This window comes from Rhipicephalus microplus, chromosome 2 (assembly GCF_043290135.1).
Source record: "Rhipicephalus microplus isolate Deutch F79 chromosome 2, USDA_Rmic, whole genome shotgun sequence".
NCBI classification, from domain to species: Eukaryota; Metazoa; Arthropoda; class Arachnida; order Ixodida; family Ixodidae; genus Rhipicephalus; species Rhipicephalus microplus.
The window spans coordinates 55,022,778-55,028,797 of record NC_134701.1 but is presented as its reverse complement, the minus strand read 5'-3'; the positions used below and the strand labels follow the sequence as shown (position 1 = coordinate 55,028,797).

Here is a 6,020-nt window from a genome sequence, read left to right as displayed (position 1 = left end):
GACAGGGAAGAAGGAAGATACTGGTGTAACCCACTGCACTTGTACCTGCATGCATGCAGCTAATAAAATAAGGTGCCGTGGTCTTAAATGAACTGCATAAAACCAGTGTAATATGTGCAGGTAGACTGGGCCGAAAACAACAAAGTAGAACGCGGCAGGCACATACACTTACACATACACACACACACACACACACACACACACACCCGCACCACAGTAGTGCAAGCAGTAACCTGTAGCGTAAGGGTCAACCGACCATAACGCGGAAGCGAAAAGAATTAAGCCCCTCTGTTCACATCTGACTTTATTATAGAAAAACTGCAAGTCTGACAAACCGGACTCTGATGGCATTCTGCAAAATTTAGAAATAACTCACGAGACCAGTTTTTTTCTCTATATACCAGAAATTCATTGTTTTCAATGCAATAAATTTCTACAACTTTCAAAAACATTTGCGCTAGTCGCGCAAACGACTGAGAGGTATGGCACTGATTGACACCTATACATTATAAAAACACGTAGAAAGAGTAAGCGAGTTTGTGGAGTCACATTTACAACCTATTATATCTCACAGTATAAACTTCGACATCAAAAAATGAGAACATTCAACAAGGCAGTGTAATTGGTGTTGTAATAATGTAATGTCAGTGTTAGTATACTTCAAACTGCAAAACCACATGTCGTCACTGCTGCTTGCACAATCATCTACAGCTGCTGAGATGACTGGTGCCGTCGAGAGAAGTGGGGCGAAGCTGTTCTTCCTATACAGAAAATTCCATCCCGGAAACCTAAAATAAATACACAAGGAACAATGAGCGAAATTTCACAAACAGTGCAACATACAGAATGTACACTGCATAACTAACTGCTATCTTAGGTGCAAGTATAAATTTAGTGCATAGCAAGCATATTCAGCGGCATCGGGCTCTACTGCAGTGAGAATTGCTGGAAAAGATATGCTTACCAATAAACGCCATAAAAAGCGTGCTGTGGCAGAATGATTAAACCTTTCATGCCGTAGATATGAACCTTACTTCAACCGTTCAGCTTGCTTGCGCAGGCAAATAAAAAAGTGCTGCTACAAGTTGATTACGTTCCATTAGCTACATGCATGAACACAGCTGCATGTGTATTTCTGCAGATCTACCATGGTACTCATTCGGTTAGCTTACTAAAAGGAATTCAGTAAGTCGCGCAACAACATATACACATTTTATCTGCATTGCACACAAGCACAATGCCACTGAGCATACATGAAGGTATGCGTATTGAGAAGGTATTTAGTGCAGGCAACTTGTAAAGTAAGTATTGTTTAGTTACGAAATAAAATGCGAAGTGTACTAGTGTTCTTGAACTGGCTCACATTGACAGAATTATATAATGAAAGAATTGGCTATTGGGTCATTCCACGTGAGACATCCCTGCCATTTCAGCGACCACCTCAAATGTACCCGAATAAAAATTGCGCTGATTTTACTGCAGTAAAAAGGTAAGTTCTAGAACATTTCGCCGACAAATAATTTTTGGTCACGTGGCTGCCTGCTGAACATCCCGGAATCTCGTCTGGGTGTTTGTAAAAAATTTATTTCATAAGTACCTCTTCCTCTTCCGTGCCGAAATCGGTCTACCAGTTAAGTGAAGGGCTTGCGTAAAGTGTTTGAAGTGAAGTAGTATTATTATCTTTTTCGACCACAAGCGCCTCAAATAGTTTAGCCAAAATGGGTCATATCTGCATTTTTCTATATCAATACTGCACTTTGAATGAATATCTGAGGTGTGAATACCTAATCCACATAAGGTGTATTCGGAGGATTATTTTAGACCTCTCAAGCGGTCAAACTTTAAGAAAACAAATCACGAGTTTCACGAAATAGTTGTTTTGTCTTTAATAAGACGCAACATGCTACATGTGCTGTTTAAATAAAATAGACTTTGTACCTAAATCGAAACAAATGAATAGTTCTTTTCATATGCCAAATTTCGTCATAACAACTTATGTTTTGAGAAAAAGATCACAGCATATCCTCGGAGTGAATGAGGATGAGCAGGGCGTAGCGCCAATCCGTCCGGATGCACAAACGGATGGACAGACAGTCTGACGCAAGTATGCACGGACAAAAAGACGGACGGACTCACGGACAGACTGACACATGGAAGCCCGGACGGACGGATGCACAGTCCAAAGCACAAGTGTACAGATGAACTATTCGCCCCACGAATCATCATTTTGTCCATGTATATGCTGTGAAAACCACTAACGCTATCTATTATGCTACTCATAAATTGGCAACATAATACTAGTACGAATACAGAGGAGGGAATGACCCATGGACTCAAGAGTTTTGACCCTAAATGGCTTTTGAAGTTTCAAGTTCCCCATTTGCCATTTGGTCATACGGCAGCTGACGCCTCGAAGTTCCCATTGCCGTTGATAAGAAAAATCAAAATTATCTAATTCCTTGAAATAGAAAGTGTAATCATAAAACTTGTCACTTACAAAGGACTGCTTATTTCCATTCAATTTAGGTAAAATGTGATTTTTCATTGGACCACCACATGGTGCAAATTGTGTCTCAATATGGACAAAAACAACAATTTTGTGAAATGAGTGATCTTTTCTAGTAGAGGTTAACAGCTTAAGATGTCTAAACATAATTTTTCATCAAAACATCTTTTCTGTGAAGCAAGTTGTCACAGCTCAGATATTCATACAAATGCAGTTTCGCAATGAGAAAATGCAAAAATAACACATTTTGGCTAAATTCTTGCAGACGTATGTGGAAGAAAAATTGTATTATTATTACTGAGTTTCAAACACCTTACATAGGCCCCTTTACTTAACATATACCAAACTTGGTATAAAGAAAGAGCGGTTCTTGTAAAATGTTTTTTTCACGAACAACACTCAAACAACAATTTTGTAAGTTTAAAAGGCAACCACGTGACCAAAAGTTTGTATTCTCTCTGAAATATTAAAGCAGCTCACTGTTTCCAGTGCATTAAACCCGCCTAATGTTTTTTCACACACATTTGCCGTAGCCACGAAATTGGCTAGGAAATTTGGAATAAAGTGACCCTGTTACTTTCACTCAATGACCATTGTATACAGCTAAAATACGGCCATTTGTTTCAATCATGCTGGCAGGCTGAGAAAGCATAACTCTTTCCCGATGCAGCATAGGCTGTTCAGTGGCTGTGCGTGTTGTGTTCCGAGATAAATATGCTGCCCACTCCTACATTTTGGCTGCAACACATGCTTAGATACCATGCAGTGTGCATAACAATAAAGGGTTTTTTGTGCAACAAGAAAAACTAATAATACGCTTCATATCACAAAAATACCTTTACTATCTGAAGCACTTAGCGAAGTCAAACGCCAAAGCGATGCGATGGCAATAAACTCTGAATAACAAGAATATTTTGAAGGTTACAAAGATGGAACCAATGTGAATAAAATGTGCTCGAACGTTAGCAGTTATGTTCAAACAAGCGTGTGCACTGTTCAAGTAGGCAATTCGGCGACACAGACGAAGGGTCTTTTCAAAGAAAAGTCTAGCTTCAGTGCTCGATCCGCTACATGCACACGGCTGTCGGCAGTGTCACGCTACGTTGCGGGTGAATGAAAATACAAGTGAAGACAAATTTAACGAAATTGAATGTATTAGCAAGTAGCCAAACTTCGCGAGGCCCATTTAACGCGAACCAATATGCTGTGTGGTCACCCGATGCATCAACACGGGTTATCCCGGTAGTGTTACCGCACAAAACGAAAAATGACCTAAAAGAACGAGATAGACACCTCGCCCTTGTTTTCCGTTCTCGGTATTTTTGTGCAATAAAAACATAGTAATTTAACTACCTAAATGCCAAGGCATATGCGTCTTAGATGCGGTTGATTCTTAGACTAAAAGGCGCCATCCCCAAGGATGTAATAGTTAGTAAACTAAAATTGATGTGCATCACGAGCGGACCCTGTTAAACACGGCTGCCAACAAAGGGCACCGCAAAAATATGTTCAATTTATTGGCTGAAGCTCAGCGGCACAAGCTCACTCAGCTTTGTACTCCAAACAATCTAAACAAACGAACAAAAAAACTTGCCCACTATCACACTTCGCCAGCAAACCCGTGAAACAGTTCGGACAAATATTCTCGCTAAGTAAACAAATGCTGATTTGTCATCAACTAAAAGTAGTTTGAAGGTGTTATTCTCAAGCACACGCAGTTAACAAAGCGCTGAACAGAACGTGAGAGCAGTACTTACTATTTCACTTCGATTGCTTGACAATATGAATCCGCAGGTCCAGTCTTCAGGATGGTGCACTTTCGCAATAATGAACACACAGGTCGAGCACAGAGCATAAGCACATTTCAAACTAAACACCGACAAATAAAATCTACTGCGCGAGTAGCCAGTTGCACCTCAAGCACACACACGGGAGGATTTTTTTCCGGCGCACGCAGTGACCTGTAAGACGATGTCGCTTCCTTTCCCACGCTCTGTGCCCACGCGCGCAGCAATCCCGGGCATCCAAGGTTGTCTAGACGACGAGACCTCATAGCGCCGGTGCGCTCTCAGACTGGCTAGGTGCGATTTAGTGCTAGCTCCAGCCTTCTACTGATAGCGCGGGCGCTTCTTTTTTTTCTTTTTCTTGCGGCAGTGATCTGTTGCGTTATATTCTTTCTTTAAGAGTGCATCTGAATCGCAGTGAACATATTGACGGTGCAGTGCGGCCAGCACGAACTACTAGTCAAAACGAACATTTGTAATATTCAGGACCAATATTTAGCGCACCTTCACTGACCTAATAGAGTGAATACTGGTAAAAAAGCTAAGCTGATGCTTTTTGCTTAGCTCTGTTGGTATTGAGGGACTGCACATTCAGGGTCACGCAGGCGATATTTTATCAGCACTTTCATTTCGGTAAATATATAGCAACATTGCATGCATAGGCCGTCATACTATTCTATAAGAACACATTGCCACGTGCATACTGCTAGGAAGACGAAGACGAAAGCGCATACGCGCATCTGCATGCTTTTATGCAGCAAGTAATAACAAGAAAGAAGAGGAACGCTCTAGCGCGCTGGTAAATAAAAATACTGACCTGCTGCTATTTTTTACCTGTTAAATACTACTTCTGCCTTCAGGTTGCGACAATACATTTGTACTTAGCTTGCAGGCCTTGGAGCAAGAGTGCAGCTGAAAGTATTTCATCAATGTTTTCTCACTACCTACAAAGTCAAGGCTTTGACCGATGCACGTCTGCTGGGGAAGTTACATAAAAGAAGAAGGAGATCCGCAAAAAACACACACACACAGAAAACTGGAGAATGCGTTTCGGCTCCCATGAGGAGAGATTTATTCGTAATCTAGTCAACAAGGCTTCCGTCACTGTGAGCAAGGCTGCGTCAAGGTCACCCAAAATGTCCTTACTCTGCATTTTTCTTTATGGTCGGTATCCTCTTCCTTATTTCCATGACGCACTTTTCAGGACACATGAAGATGAACATTCTTTACAGTAATTAAAAAAAACATGCCCACTAAATTACATGACGTCAATATTCGTTTTCAAGGGACCTGATGACCTGTTGACGTGGTGGTTATGGGTAAACAACTGTGCTGTTGTTGATTTTTTTTGGCAGGTGGCGGACGTTTTATCTGCAGCTTTGAAAGCTTCGACCTGATGCTGGACTGGGGGAGGGGGGACTGTTTCATGCATGGCTACACCAATGTGCGCAACATTACCATGTTCAGGCAAATCAGTGCACTTTGTCAGTCTTGACTAATTACGCAAATGACACATATGAAAGAAACAGACACGTGAGCATTGGCCCTTACTCTAATGGACAAGTGGCGCTCATTTTGTATCTTCCGTCTTATAGCAGTTTGCGCGCTTTATCAATGAAAACTGCGTTTCGGTCACATTACTTTCTGCTTTGATTCATTACTAGACCCGCAAGCAGCTAGTAGTAGGAGCTTTGCTGGTATCAAGGTATCAATAGCATGCAACGCAGAGG

General features: G+C 41.3%; 1 long non-coding RNA gene across 1 annotated transcript; it reads right to left on the bottom strand.

The window, feature by feature from the left end:
* Nucleotides 1-287: 287 nt before the first annotated feature.
* Nucleotides 288-4,436, bottom strand: LOC142784863 (uncharacterized). Its single transcript, XR_012888753.1, has 2 exons — nt 4,264-4,436; nt 288-788 (listed from the first exon to the last, which is right to left on the bottom strand). It is a non-coding gene; the product is annotated as an uncharacterized LOC142784863 (long non-coding RNA).
* Between the last annotated feature and the right edge of the window lie 1,584 nt (nt 4,437-6,020).